The 14,971-nt window shown below is 39.7% G+C and overlaps 1 protein-coding gene across 9 annotated transcripts in view; it reads right to left on the reverse strand.

The window, feature by feature from the left end:
* PRCP (prolylcarboxypeptidase) overlaps positions 1 to 14,971 on the reverse strand; it is a 94,693-nt gene that overhangs the window by 79,510 nt on the left and 212 nt on the right. For 4 of the 9 annotated variants that reach the window (XM_078156948.1, XM_078156949.1, XM_078156942.1 and 1 more), the window contains exon 2: positions 10,689 to 10,745. The exons of 3 other annotated variants lie outside the window; for them this stretch is intronic. The gene's annotated coding sequence lies outside the window, so the exon portion shown is untranslated. Of the gene's footprint in view, positions 1 to 10,688; positions 10,746 to 12,348; positions 12,486 to 14,971 lie in introns of those variants that run through there. 2 more of the 9 variants (XM_078156944.1, XM_078156946.1) reach the window with 1 other exon arrangement.

Raw genomic sequence — 14,971 nt, forward strand, 5'->3', positions numbered from 1 at the left:
TGTAAAAAATAAAAAACATCAGAAATTTATTTAAAAAGAACATGCAAAAAAAAAAAGAATCCATGCCTGGGACTGTTATAGAAATGTGGACCATGATTATTATAATAGTTTTGAATGCAATTCAACAAAAATGCCAGTTGCCTGCAACGTAGTTTCAGGCACTGGATTAGATTAGTGGGCACTGAATCAAGACCTCCCATGCTCTTGGTACTAACTGTAGAATGTTGAACAAGTTGCTTTCCTAGGTTTTTCATTTGTAAATTGAGAGGTTGGACTAGATTATTTCTAAGGTCTTTCCTAACTCCAATATAAGGAAGGCCCTGTTATCAGTTTGGGAAAGGGAAGAAAAGACATTTAATATAAATACCATGAAGAAAAGACACTAATGTAAATAACTTTAATATGGGGAGAATCACTAAAAAATTGTTCAGATGGAGAGGTTCAGGAAAAATATGAGAAATTTGAAGAGGGGGCAATTGCTTTTCAAGGAGTGAGTATGAGGAAGAGCTACATGAAAGAAATAGACTCTGATTTGGTTCTGACAGAAAGTAGAGACTTCAACAGTAATAGATGATTGTGGAATGGAACATGATGAGAACTAGAACAGAAAGGAATTTAGTGTGACTAGAGCTCTAAATATTTGGATATGGAATTATAAGGCTAAAGAGATAGGATGGACCTTTGTAGCAGATCTTGAATAACAGCATTAGTTTATATTTTATTTTGTAAAATATTTATTTTATTTCACAAAAGTTTGTAAAATAAAGAAGTGACTTGATTAGGGCAATGCAGTTTGGAAATTGTTTTGTGCATGCTTTCAATTCTGTGGGTTAGGGAACTCATAATGAGAATTTGCAGTACTACTTAAGAGTCTTACAAGAGTCACCAGAAGGTATGTGGCAGAAGTGAGACTTGAACCCAGGTCTTCCCGACACTGAGGCTGCCTCCTCTTGGGAAAATTATTCAGTATAAAGGATAAATTAGAGATTGGGATAAGTTGAAGGCAGTTATAGTAACTAAGAGACTTTTCCAATGATCTAGGCAAGAAAAGATGACCTAAAATGGTGGCAGTGGAAGCAGAAAGAATAGCGTGAAAAGGAGAGATATAGCAGAGACAGAATTGACAGGACCTGGGAGTTAATTGAATGTAGCTCATTTTTATACTAATTAGTTGAGAGTTCAAATCCATCTCTGCTACCAACCACCAGTGTGACATTAGAAAAGTCATTTAAACTTTCTAGGCCTCAGTATTTTTGTCTGTAAAATTAGGGAGTTGCACTAGATGGAGATTCTTAACCTTTTTTGTGTCATGGGATGCCTTTGGGAGTCTGCCGAACACCTGTCCTCAGAATATTTAAATGCATAGAATACACAGAAGTATAAAAAATTATATTGAAATGAAGATGTAATGTTTTCCCATCCAAAATTAAGGACCCTCTGAAATCTATCTACAGACCCCTTGGGGTTCTTGACCTAAGATTTGATTACCTCTGAGGCCCCTTCCAGGTGTATGGAGTGTTCGAGAGGAATAGCATCTCTGGTGCAAGGGCTTGCCAAGCCCTCTTCAGAGCTGCTCATCCACCTTTGGTATGGAGCTGATTGACTCAGCTCTCACCTGTGGCTCCAAGAAGCTGTAGCATGCACAGCAGCCACACTCTGGTAAATCATATTAGCAGATGGACTAAACCAGGTTGAGGGAAAGTGACAGGCTTCAAACCCATTAATGAGTTAGGGGAGTGTCTACCCCAAGCATTTGAAGACTTCCCTTGGCAGAATGGATGAATGAGAACAGTTTGTTCCAACAGCCATGAAGGTGGCTGAAGCAGGTGCTGTGGAGCATTTAGAGCTTGGGTAGACATTGAAGATGCTAAGGTCATCCACTGCATCCTGGCCCATCATCAGTCGTCTTGACTTTTAATGCTACCACTAGACTTTGTTGACTCAGAAAGAGAGAATAAGGCTGACGACCTTGTGCAGTTATGCCTTACTTAAATCCGTTTTTTGAACACAAGTTATCACCTATGATGTCATTGATCCTCTTTGAAAATAAAAGATAAACAACAGCAGTCCTGAACTGATAATATCTCATATGTATATATGCTCATAGAGCATAGCATCTTCCTTGTTGAGGGCAGGCCATGCTGGGTGGTCCTGCACCATTGTCTCCTATGTATTATAAATACCAAAGTTATTCAGAAAGAGTCTTTGAGAGTGTTCTTGTATCACCTCCATGTGAGGACTTGCTGTGTGTGTGAGTTTTCTGTAAAATAGTCTTTTAGGCAAATACACATTTGGTATTTAAACAATGTGGCCAGCCCATCAGAGTTACACTCTCTGCGGTAGAGTTTGAAGGCTTGGCAATTCAGCTGGAGAAAGGACATCAGTGTCTGGTACCTTATCTTGCTAAGTATTCCTCAGAATCTTTCTAAGACAGTTCAAATGGAAGCAATTCCATTTCCTGGCATGTTGCTGGTATACTTTTCAGGTTTCACAGGTATGAGGTCGGCACAGTGGCTCTGTAGACCTTCAGTTTGGTAGGCAGTCTAATACCTCTGCTCTCCTACACTTTCCTTCAGAGCCTCCTAAACACTGAGCTAGCTCTGGTAATGTGTGTCAACCTTATCATCTATGTAGACATCCCTGGAAGGTGTACTGCCAAGGTATCCACAGCATTCAGAATCTCTCTATTTGTTGTTCTTTGTTGAACATTAACCATTGATTCCACGTATGGATGATGTGGTGCTGGCTGGTGGAGAACCTCTGTTTTTTTGGTGTTAATTGTCAGGCCAAAATTAGAACAAGAGGCAGAGAACTGATCCATCCTCTGTTGCATCTCAGCTTCAGAGGCTGCATTGCATGCACAATCATTTGTGAACAAAAAGTTGCACACCAATTCTCCCTCCACTTTAGTCTTAGTTTGTAACCTTTTCAAGTTAAATAATTTACTCATCCTCGTTGAGAGTGTCTGACAACATGGCTAAAAACATCATGCCAAAAAACATGGGAGCAAACACACAGCCCTGCTTCACCCCATTGGTGATGGGGAAGCATGAGAGCATCATCCATTATCCAGAACCCGGGCAAGTAAGCTGTCACGGACCTGGTGTACGATACTGATGATTCTCTGGGTGACTAAATTTTACCATATCTCCCACAAAGTCTTCATGACTGACAGTATCGAAGGCTTGTCAAATCAATGAACATTGTGCACAGATTTCTGTTCTGTCCCTGGAATTTCTCCTGGAGTTGTCAGGAAGCAAACACCATATTGACAGTTCCTCGGCCCTTTCTGAAGCCACACTGACTCTTGGGTAGATGACCATCTTGCAGGTGAAGGATCAGCCCATAAAGGAGGACTCTGACAAGAATCTGGCCAGCAGTGATTAAGAAACTCCCCTGTGATTGTCACAGGACAATCTATTTCCTTTTCCTTTATAAAGATGGACAGTGGAGGCATCCTTGAACTCCTGGGAGATAACCTCTTCTTGCCATGTAACCCGACAAATTTTGTTCAGCTTTTGTATGAGCAGCGGACCTCCTGCCTTATAAATCTCAGCTGGAATAGAATCAGCACCAGGTGCTTTGTCACAGGAGAGGAGCCTAATGGCATTCAGAAGCTCTTCTTTAGTTGGAAGTTTGGCTAGAGACCTATTGACTTCAACCTGAGTTATACTGTCAGTGGCTTCAGCGCTGATTGATGACAGTCTGTTGAGAACACAAGGAAGTATTCAACTCTTTTCTCAGGACCATGACATTCTCCCTAATCAAGGTGGCTCCATCAGCACGAAGTAGTTGAGATATACCATCGGTCATAAATAGCCTTCAGGGCATCATAAAAGCACTTTGGATTGTTACTATCAGAGTAAAACTGAATTTCATCTACTTTCTTACTGAGCCAAGAGTCCTGCATCTCTCTAAGCTTTGTTTGCTCTTTACTTTTTCTAAAAAGTTTTTAATGTTTATTTTTTTCTGAACTTAAGAAATAAAACAAGCATTTCCATAACATAGCTGAATAGAAAAAAGGATGATCATACATGAAACTGCAGATCTGTTATTTGTATTTAACTTTTGATGGAGTAAAAGCCTTCTTAGAGACAGATGAACTATCCTACTGGTAAACAGAGTTCTCATTTTTTGTTTAGCAGCTGCTGAATTTCCCCATCATTTTCATCAAACCAATCTTGATGTTTGTAAGTGTTCTGGCCCAGATGAGTAAATGTGGTGCTGTACACCGAATCGCTGAAAACTACCCGAACCATTTCTGCTCCACCGTTACTAACCATGTGTTGGCTCAGCTTTCCCTTCAAGTTAGCCACAAACTGTTAACACAGGGAGAAGTGCTCTAATCTGTTGACATTAAGTCTTCTGTTAGTCTTCTTTCCTTGAGGCAGCTGCTTTTGTTGAATGTGAATGTTTAGCTTGTCAAGGATAAGTCTTTTCTAACAATGACATAGTCTGTTAAACACCAATGTTTGCTGCGACGGTGCCTCCCCAAAGTTTTACTGCATTTAGGAAAACAGAAGACAGTGTTGGTGATGAGGTCATGAGACACACAAGTCTTCAGTAGTAAGTGACCATTGCTGTTGGTGCTTCTGACTCCATTCCTCTCAAGGACTTTCTGCCATGTTTGATAGTCACCCCGAATTACAAGCTTGTCCTATTTGGGTACTTTGATGATGAAGGTCTCTAGGTCTTCATAAAATTTTTCTTTGATCTCATCAGGGTTTGTCATGATGGGAGCATAGGCACTGATGATAGTGACATGGTACTTTTCTGCAAGTGGCAATCACATTGTCATGAACCTGCCATTCACTCCTTTTGGGAGGCATATAAGCTTGTTGACTAGATTAGGTTTTGGGGGGGTTTTTTTGCTCTGTGTGTGTGTGTGTGTGTGTGTGTGTGGCAGTTGGGGTTAAGTAACCTGCCCAGGATCACATAGCTGGTAAGTGTCAAGTGTCTGAGGTTGGATTTGAACTCAGGTCCTCGTGACTCCAACACCGGAGCTTTATGCATTGCACCACCTAGCTGCCCCACTAGATTAGTTTTGATCATAAAACTTACGCTAGCTTCATAGCACTCCCCATTACTGCAGCCACTTCAGAAAAATGTGTGTCCAGCTCAGACTTTGGTAAGCGTGTTTCACTCAGGACTTCTATTTGAATGTGATACTTGCTTTGCTCTCTAAAGAGAACAGAAGCTGTTCTTTTTAAGGTCTGCTGGATTTCATATTGTCCATAAACATGTGTACCAATGGTGGGTGGAATCATGTTCGCAAAAGTCTTTGTATTTGTGTGTGTGTGTTTCTACCACAAGGTAGGATCCATGCCTGATGTGTAACCCAGCCAGGGTTAGGTTAGGTGAAGCAGACATTTTTAGAGCACCTTTTCTAGCCCCTTCCTCATACCAGGAGGTAATCAATACAGTCCTTTAAAAAGACTGCTCAGAAACCCAGGAGGCTGCTGAATCCCACTGCTGCGTCAGTCCAATGAGAATATGACACCATGGCCTGGGCTGTGTGTGCAGGGTTGTGATTACCACTCCTAGTGTATCTACCCATGCTACTTTATCACTTGCCTGTCGCCACAGGACTTTGAGGTGAAAATAGTAAAAGGTGTGGGTGAGTGTTTCGACTCACAAATAAATTGGATTTTAGTGAGACAGTTGCTTGAAGTCATCAGAGTCACTCTCTCCATCAGAGTTCAGTGGCAAGACAAAAGTCAAGATAACTGGCAGTGGCTCAGGATGCAGTCAAGACTTCAGCGTCTTCGATGTCTAACTAAGCTCTAAGCATTACCAGCTGCCTTCAGGACCGTTGGAACAGATTGTTCTCATCTACCCATTCATTCACCAGGGGAAGTCTTCACATGCTTGGGATAGACACCCCCCTAACTCACTAGCAAGTTTGAGGACCATCAGTTAACCTCAGTCTGGCTTACCCTGACTGCCAAAATGGCTTACCAGGGTGTGGCCGCTGCATATGCTACAGCTTCTTTTAGCTATAGGTGAGAGTTGAATAAATCAAGCGGACACCAGAGGTGGAAAGCAGCCCTTACACCAGAGGTACTAGTCTTCCCTTAACACCTGTACACACTAACCCCCTTCTACTTTTCCAGCTTTTACACTTTACTCCCCAGCACATACTATTTGATTTAGGTGGTGTACTAGATAGAGCAGTAGGCCCGGAGTCAGGAAGACCCAAGTTCAAATCTAGCGTCAGATACTTACTAGCTGTATGATGGTGGGCAAATAGCTTAATCTCTGTTTGCCTCAGTTTCCTCATTTGTAAAATGAGCTGGAAGGAAATAGCAAACCACTCCTGGCTGTTTTACAAACAAGATATCCATCTCTCAGCTCCAAGCTTTCTCTCTGGCTGTCTCTCATTCCTAAAATGCTCTCCCTCCTCATTCAGATTACTGACTTTCTTAACTTCCTTTAAGTCCTAACTAAAATCCCATCTTCTGCAGGAAGCCTTTTCCAACTCATCTTAATGCCAGTGCTTTTCCTCCCTTAATTATCTCCTATTTATCCTGTATATAGCTTGCTTTGTGTGTTTTTGTATGCATATTTTTTCCCCCATTAGATTGTAAGTTCCTTGAGAGCAAAGACTGTCTTTTGCCTCTTTTTGTACCCCAATACTTAGCACAGTGCTTGGCATATATGTTGTTATTCAGTCATTTTCAGTCACGTCCAAGTCTTTGTGACCCCATTTGGGGTTTTCTTGGCAAAAATACTGAAGTAGTTTGCCATTTCCTTCTTCAGCTCATTTTACAGGTGAGGAAAATGAGACAAACAGGGTTAAGTGACTTGCCCAGGGTGACAGCTAATAAGTATCTGAGGCCAGATTTGAACTCCAGAAAAATGAGTCTTCCAGAATCTAGGCCCAGCAGTCTATCCACTGTATCAACTAGCTGCCTTTTCCTGGCATATAGTAGAATCTTAATAAATTATTGGTTGATTGATTTGAGCCTCACAACAATGTGAGATTGGAAGCACAGGAATTATTTTCTCAGTTTTACTAACTGGGAAACCAAGGCGGTGTATTGACTTACCCAAGGTTATATTGCTACTCATACTGTAACAATGATCACTTGTAAGACACTTAGCTACTCTGATGAAGACCATGATCCAAGACAATTGCAAAGGACCCATGATGAAAAAATCCTACCTCCAGAAAGAGAACTGATTAACTCTGAGTGCAGATTGAAGTATGCTTTTTAAACTTAATTTAATTATCTTGTTTTGTGTGTATGTGTGTGTTTTCTTTTGCAGTGTGGCTAATTTGAAAATATGTTTTGCATGACTTCACATCTATAACCAATATACTGCTTGTTTTCTCAAGTGGTGAAGGCAGGGAGAGAATTTGGAACTCAAAATTTTTATTTATTTTTTCTTTTTTTTAAATGTATTTTTAGTTTTCAACATTTACTTTTATAAGATTTTGAGTTTCAAATTTTTCCTCCTCCCTCCCTTTCCGTGTCCCCAAGACAGCATGCAATCTGATATAGGCTAAACATGTACAATAATATTAACATATTTCTACATCAGTAATGTTGTAAAAGAAGAATCAAAATGAAAGGGGAAAACCACAAGGAAGAAAAAACAAACAAAAAAGAAAAATAGTATGCTTTGATCTGCATTGTGACTGCATAGTTCTTTCTCTAGATGTAGATAGCATTGAGTCTTTTGGAATTATTATTACATTAGATCATTACATTGATGAGAACTAAGTTTATTATAGTCAATCATCGTACAGTGTTGCTGTTGCTGTCGCTGTGTATAATGTTCTCCAGGTTCACTCAGCATAAGTTTATGTAAATCTTTACAAATTTTTCTGAAATCCACCTGCTCATTATTTCTTTTTTTAAATTAACTTATTTTTAGTTTTCAACATTCACTTCCACAAGATTTTGAGTTCCAAATTTTCTCCCCATCTCTCCCCTCCCCCAAGATGATGGGTATTCTGAATACCTTCCCTCAATCTGTTCTCCCTTCTGTCACCACCCCCATTTCCTTATCCCCTTCCCCTTCTATTTTCCTGTAGGGCAGGATAGATTTCTATACCCCTTTGCCTATATATCTTATTTCCCAGTTGAATGTAAAAACAATTTTTAACATTCAGTTCTAAAACTTTGGGAACTCAAAATTTTTTAAAATGAATGTTCACAAATTTTTTTTCATGTAATTGGTAAATATTTAACAAAATGAATTTAAAAAGTTTTTTGAAGATCACATTGCTACTAAGTAGTGAATCTCCTAATTGTAAGCCTAGTTCTTTCACCCTACCTTATTACCTTGATAGTATGTTGCACGTATTAATATGCTACCTAGTAATATTCTTCTGTCTTTTTTATCTGTGTTCATTCTTCATCCTTTTTTTCCCTTTGATATATTCTCCGTATCCTATTGGCAAGGCCTACATAAGGCTAGCTGATATTTAAATACTTTTGTAAGGTATGTAAAGTTCTTTACCTATTTCATTTGAATCTCACAACATCCTTGTGAGGTAGGTACCACAGATATTATACCCATTTTGCTGAGAAAACAGAGGCCCAGATTTAACCTGTGGTTACAAGGTTAATGAATGCTAGGGATGGGGGTGGAGGAGATTCAAACCCGCATCTTCCTAATTTGAAGTCCATCTAGCATTCTGCCTGCGATGCCACATTGCCTCGACACTAGCATAGAGCACATAGGCAGAGCTTAGTACATAGGATCATAGGATTTAGAGCTGGAGGGGACTTTGGAGATTATCTGGATTTACTAGTAGTGCTGTTTACTGTGTTGCTTGCTGGATTCCTCCCAAGGTCAGTTAGGAAGGGCTTCTGTTGGGTCAACAGCTATATTTTGACTACTTTTTGCAAAAACTAGAATTAGTTGGCAGTGCATGCCCTTGGAGCTAATCTCTAAACATGATTAAAAACCAGTTCAGATTTGTTTAATGTAAGAGCTATCCTTAGCACAAGGTGAGATCTATTAACATGTGAAATAGAGAATATGATTCAATGGAGAGTTAACATGACAGGTTTCACAGCAGTAGCAGTTCATGGGAACTAATGAAAATGGTCCTTGCAATCCATGAGCACAGAATCATTGAATTTTAGACCTAGAAGAGATTATTGTGTAAACAAGTACATATGGACAGTGCTCTGGACCCAGAACTAAATAGAAAGGTGGGCTAGATTGCATTTCAAGAATTACATGGCACTTTGGGTAATCACAAACTGCTCTCTTGAACAAAAGCCCATCTTTTCAACATCAGTCTTCTCTCAGTGCTTCTATACAATTTCAAGACATGAAAAGAACATTACTGTCTCTGAAAAAACAAAATTACTGGTGACCCACAGGGCAATGGAAAAATGCTTAGTGGGTGTAAATAGGCTACTTTGTATAAATACAGGCAAAAATACTGTAAAATACATCATTACAGATGTATATGACTGGAGACTAAATGTAGTCTCACTAAGGCAGAGAACCAAGCTTCACTTCAACCAGTAAGTCCATCCCCTCTGAAAGATTTATGGAAAGATGAACTGCACCAGATGGGAAGGCATGGATAGCTTTCAGCTCCCCCAGGTGGAGGGAATGTCCACTTCTATGAGATCATAGCTGTAGTGACTGTTAAGGACACAGTGATAAGCTAGTCCCCTTTTGGAACAGATGAAGAATCTGAGGTTCAGAGACATAAATTGACTTAACAGAGTTGCACAGGTAATTAAGTAGTGTCAGGACTAGAATTCAGATTTCCCAAATACTAGTACTTTTTCTGTTATATCATCGAGTTGTACAGTGTACAGAAAGGAAAATTTCAGTCTGTACCAGTGGTTGTAGCCCTTGATCATTGTCTTGCATTTTTTTACTAATAGTTTCATGTGTACTAAACTTATCTCTGAAACTTTAGAATAAGTTTCTTGAAGGAATAAGATATGTATTATACTTATGTATCCTTCACTTTCCAATTAGGTGCCCTATCAATATTTTTTTCCCTTAATGGGTATGCTGGTGGGGACAGGAGATGGAATTTCCCAATAGTACTATCAGAGCTGTATAGCTGTAGGTGTCCCATTAGGGGTTAAATTAATTAAACCTGGATTGCAGGGCTGCCTTCAGTCTTAGAAGGGAAAGGTTGTATACTTGGAGTGGGGGAGGTGGTATTGGGCTATAATGGTGAAGGGTGGGTGTGATTGTGTGGAGACATTTGCTGTTCTGGGGACTGTGGAATTCTGCCTATCTCCTCACACTATGGTTAATCACACTTTGGGGGGGGTGAGGCAATCGGGGTTAAGTGACTTGGCCAGGGTCATACAGCTACTAAGTGTCATGTGTCTGAGACCAGATTTGAACTCAGGTCCTCCTGACTCCAAGGGCAGAACTCTATTGGGCCACCTAGCTGTCCCCAGTCACGTATCTTTTTAAGGTTATATCATGTTCCACCCCTATAATCTCACATTTCTGGCCTCAGAAATTCTGCTTTAAAAAAAAAAACAGCATTTCAGGCACAACAACTCGACTAGATAATAGAGTCTGGGTTTGACAAAGGGAAGAACACAAGATTTGAAGTCAGAGGACTTGGGTTTGAATCTTGGCTTTGCTAATTAATCCCTGTGTGACTTCCAACAATGGAAGTGGTATGGGATATTGGAAAGAGCACACAGGGTGGAGTCAGATCTGGGTTGATTTACTTTACTTACTTAATACTTGTATGACTTTGAGCAAATCCCAGTCTCCCTGAGCCTCAGTTTCCTCATCTGTAAAATAAAAAAGGTGAAATTAGATGGCCTCTGAGGTTCTTCCAGCTCTGCAAACTCTGATTCCATTATCCTTTATTCAGTTTTCTGAAAATGAACTTGAACATTCTAAGAATCATTTTTATATGAGAACTTGGAGTAGCAGCATGGAGTAGTGGATAATGCAACAGACTTGGAATCAGAAAGACCTGAATTCAAATATCTCTTTAAATACGAAGTGGCCATGTGACTCTAGGCAAGTCACTTCACCACCACCTTAGTTTCCTTATCCAAAATGAGGAGGATTGATGAACAGTTCCTTCCACCCCTAAATCCTATGACTTATTGAGGCCACTAGAGGGCAGCCAAGTCTCTCTCCATAGCCTGTTTTCAACTATTTGAGCAGCTATCTGTAAATTGTTTACCAGTTGTCAGGCACTGCACAGATCGGGAGGGCTTTTCTGTTGCTTAGCCCTGTTATTGGGAACTTAGTGTTGGATATTCTCACTTTGATATTACTTAGCTCTTTATGTATTTTCTTTTGTACTACTGAGTGGATTATAAGCCTCTCCTTTTCATCCTTCTTTGTACCCTGACAGCACCAAGAAGAGTGGTGTTTGCATAACCTAGCTGGTCAGATAAATCTTTGTTGATTAAAAACATGCCTATTGTGATTTGTAGATGAAAAACTAACAGGGCTTTGTGATTCTGAAATCTAAATAGAACTGTGGCATTATTGCTTTGCAGAGTAGCCCAATGTAAATGTTAGTAGTCATAGCAGCTGTTAAAACACATAATAGTAATAATAATAATAATAATAATAACAACTAACATTTCTATAGCATTTACTATGTGCCAGGCACTGTGCTAAGCACTTTATAATTATCATCTCACTTGATCCTCACACAACAATGCTGAGAAGTAGGAGCTATTATTATCCCCATTTTAGAGATGGGGAAACTGAGGCAAACAGAGAGTACGTGATTTGCCCAGCATCACACAGCTAGTAAGTGTCTGAAGCCAGATTTGAACTTGGGTCTTCCTGACTCCAGACCTACTGCTCTTATCTAGTACACCACCTAGCTGTTCCTACACATATTTTAAAAACGTCCTACTGTTTAATTATTGGCCGAGGATTTTATACATTCTGTTATCATTATGTCCACCATTTGTAATACAGTATAAGAGATTTATGATGATATTAAATCAGAGTCTCTGCCCACATGTAGAGAAAATATAAGCCGAAGGAAAGTTGCCAATAAAAATTAAATAGAAATAAGCTGTTCATCTAGATGCATGAGATGAAAGGAACAGTTTGCTGAAGTTTTATATTTTATTTTTTTCATGACAAAGCTTATTGAATAGGAGAAAAGTTCCTGAAAAGGAGTCAGGATATTTGCCAGAGGAAGAAGGGAAGGTATGAGGAGAGATTGAGGAAGGACTACAGAGAGGAATAATGGGAAATAGAGTATCCTAAATGAATATTTCTTAAGAAGATACATTCTATAGGATATGGAGAATCAGAAACAAGATTGTTTAAATTCTTTTCATTGTTAAATTAGTAAGCATTTCCCCCATAAGCTAGGTGCTTGTAGAACAAAGACAAAAACAAAGCATTCCCTACCTTCAAGGACCTTACATTCTCCTACCGGCTAGCCATATTCTGCTCAGGTTAAATACATACAAAATCATTTCGGCAGAAGCACTGGATGTGAAATCAGAGGAACTTAAGCTTGTGTTGTGTTAGATAAGTCATCTCATCTCTCTAAGCCTCAGATTTCTAATCTGTAAAATGGAGTGGTTTCACTAGACAGACAGCTTTAAATATTTATGGAGGAAAGGGGAGGAGAGGACTACCAACTGACTGCCAAGTCCTGTCAATTCTACCTCCCCCTTCTCTCCTCTTGAAACTGCTACCATCTTGCACAGAACCCCCTCTCACTATTGCAGTAGCCTTTCAAATGATCTCCCTGCCTCATCTCTCCCCACTGCAATGTATCTTCCACTTAGTTGTCAAATTGATCTTCCTGAAGTGGTCTTCCCCCCCCCCCCAAATCAATAAACTCCAGTGCCCAACCTGTGCTAGAACCTTCTGAGCTCATATTGGTCTGATCACCCAAAGTCAGACACACTATACTTTGATCCCAACATAGTGATGTCATTTTGGTCCTCTTTGAGCACAAAGGACAACAACTAACAGAATGAAGGGCCTATGTCAGGAAACCTGGATTCAAGTCTTGCCTCAGATATTTATTAGTTGAGTGATTGTGGGCAAGTCATTTAACTGCTGTGTGCCTCAGTTTTCTCTACTGTAAAATAGAGATAATAATGGCACCTACCATTGAATATTAAATGAGATAATATTTGTAAAAGACTTAGCCTGGCACATAGTAGCTGCTTAATAAATGCTTATTCCTTTCCCCCTCTACTGCCTTTGCCCCATTCAAATCCTACTGAATGAAGCTGAAGAAAATCACAAAACTGTGCTGCATCTACTGCATATTTATGTTTTATAATCTCAACTTGGACCTCACTGCATCAAAGCAGTCCTTTTACACCTCCCTAATCCATTCACAGACTTCTTCTCAGACCTACCATGACTCCCCCACATCCCATCCTCACAACTGAGAACCTTGCCTCATATTTCACTGACAAAAATGAGGCCATCTGAAAAGAAGTCTCTTCTTCCATTGTCTTCATCTCACGTCACTAAGATGCCCTCTGCTCTATCTCCTTCTTCTGCTCTATCTCACATGAAGAAATGACCCTTCTTCCCAAGGAAAACCATTTGGCATGCCTTCATTCTTTCCTTTCTTCTCCAGCAGATTGCTCCCTCTGTTATTTCTTCTCTCTCGCTAATCTTTGATCTCTTCCACTCTACTATGTGTTTCCCTACTATCTACAAACAGGCCCGTGTCTCACCCAGCCTCAAAAAACCATCACTTGATCCTTCCATACTTGTTAACTGTTGTCCAGTATTTCCTCTCTTTTGTGTCTGAACTTGAGAAGGCTGTCTGCAATTAGTTTTTCCACTTCTTTTCTTCTCACTCTCTTCTTAACTCTGCTACAGTCTGACTTCCAGCATCATCATTCACCTGAAACTGCTTTCTCCAAAATTACTCTTAAATTCCAAATCTATTGGCCTTTTCTCAATCCTCATCCTTCTTGACCTCTCTGCAGCCTTTGATACTGTGAATCAACCTCTTCTCGATACACTCCTCTCTTGGTTTTCTACTACCCTTTCTTGGTGCTCCTACCTACTTGACCACTCATCCTCAGTCTCCTTTGCTGGATTTTTATCGTGGTCACATCTGCTAACCCAAGGCTCTGCCCTGGGCCCTCTTATCCCTCTATACTATTTCACTTAGTGATCTTATCAACTCTCATGGATTCAGTGATCATCTCTGGGTAGATGTTCTCAAATCTACTTACCTAGCCTTAATTTCTCTGCTGACCTTCAGTCTTGGATCTCCAGCTACCTACTGCACATCTCAAACTGTCCCATAGATATCTTAAACTCAGCATGTCCAAAACTGAATGAATTTTCTTTTCCCCAAAACTTTCCCCTCTTCCTAAGTTCCCTGTTACAGCTGAGAATACCACCATTCATTCTCCCAGCCCTCCAGGTTTGGAACTTAGCTGTCATCTTTGACTCCTCTCTCTCACCATCACCAAATGATACAAAGTGAAGTAAGCAAAACCAGAACAGCATACACAGTAACAATAACATTGTACAATGATCATCTGAGAACGACTTAGCCATTATCAGCAATACAGTGATCCAAGACAATTCCAAAGGACTTATAATGTCCACCTCCAGAGAAAGAACTGATGGAGGCTGAATGCAGATCAAATCATAATTTTTTTTTAACTTTATTTTTCTTATTTTGTTTTCCTTTGTTTTTTGGTCTATATTTTCTTTTGTAACATGGCTAATAAGGACATGTTTTCCATGACTACACCTGTATAATCTGTATAAAATTGCTTGCCTTCTCAATGAGGGGGAATTTGAAACTCAAAATTTAAAAAAACAAATATTAAAAATTGTTTTTACATCTAATTGAGAAAAAAAATAATTAAAAAAAAAAGATCTTAGTCCAGCCTCCTCATTTAAAAGCAAGAACACCGAAACTTAGAGTGGTTAAGAGGCTTGTTCCAGATTTCCCAGGTCATAATAGCAGGACCAAGATTCAAATCTAGGACCTGATATGTATTCATTTCCATAAGTTTAGGTGTGCAAAACTTTA

Source organism: Phascolarctos cinereus, unplaced genomic scaffold (genome assembly GCF_003287225.1).
Source record: "Phascolarctos cinereus isolate Bilbo 61053 unplaced genomic scaffold, phaCin_HiC Scaffold_726;HRSCAF=1367, whole genome shotgun sequence".
NCBI classification, from domain to species: Eukaryota; Metazoa; Chordata; class Mammalia; order Diprotodontia; family Phascolarctidae; genus Phascolarctos; species Phascolarctos cinereus.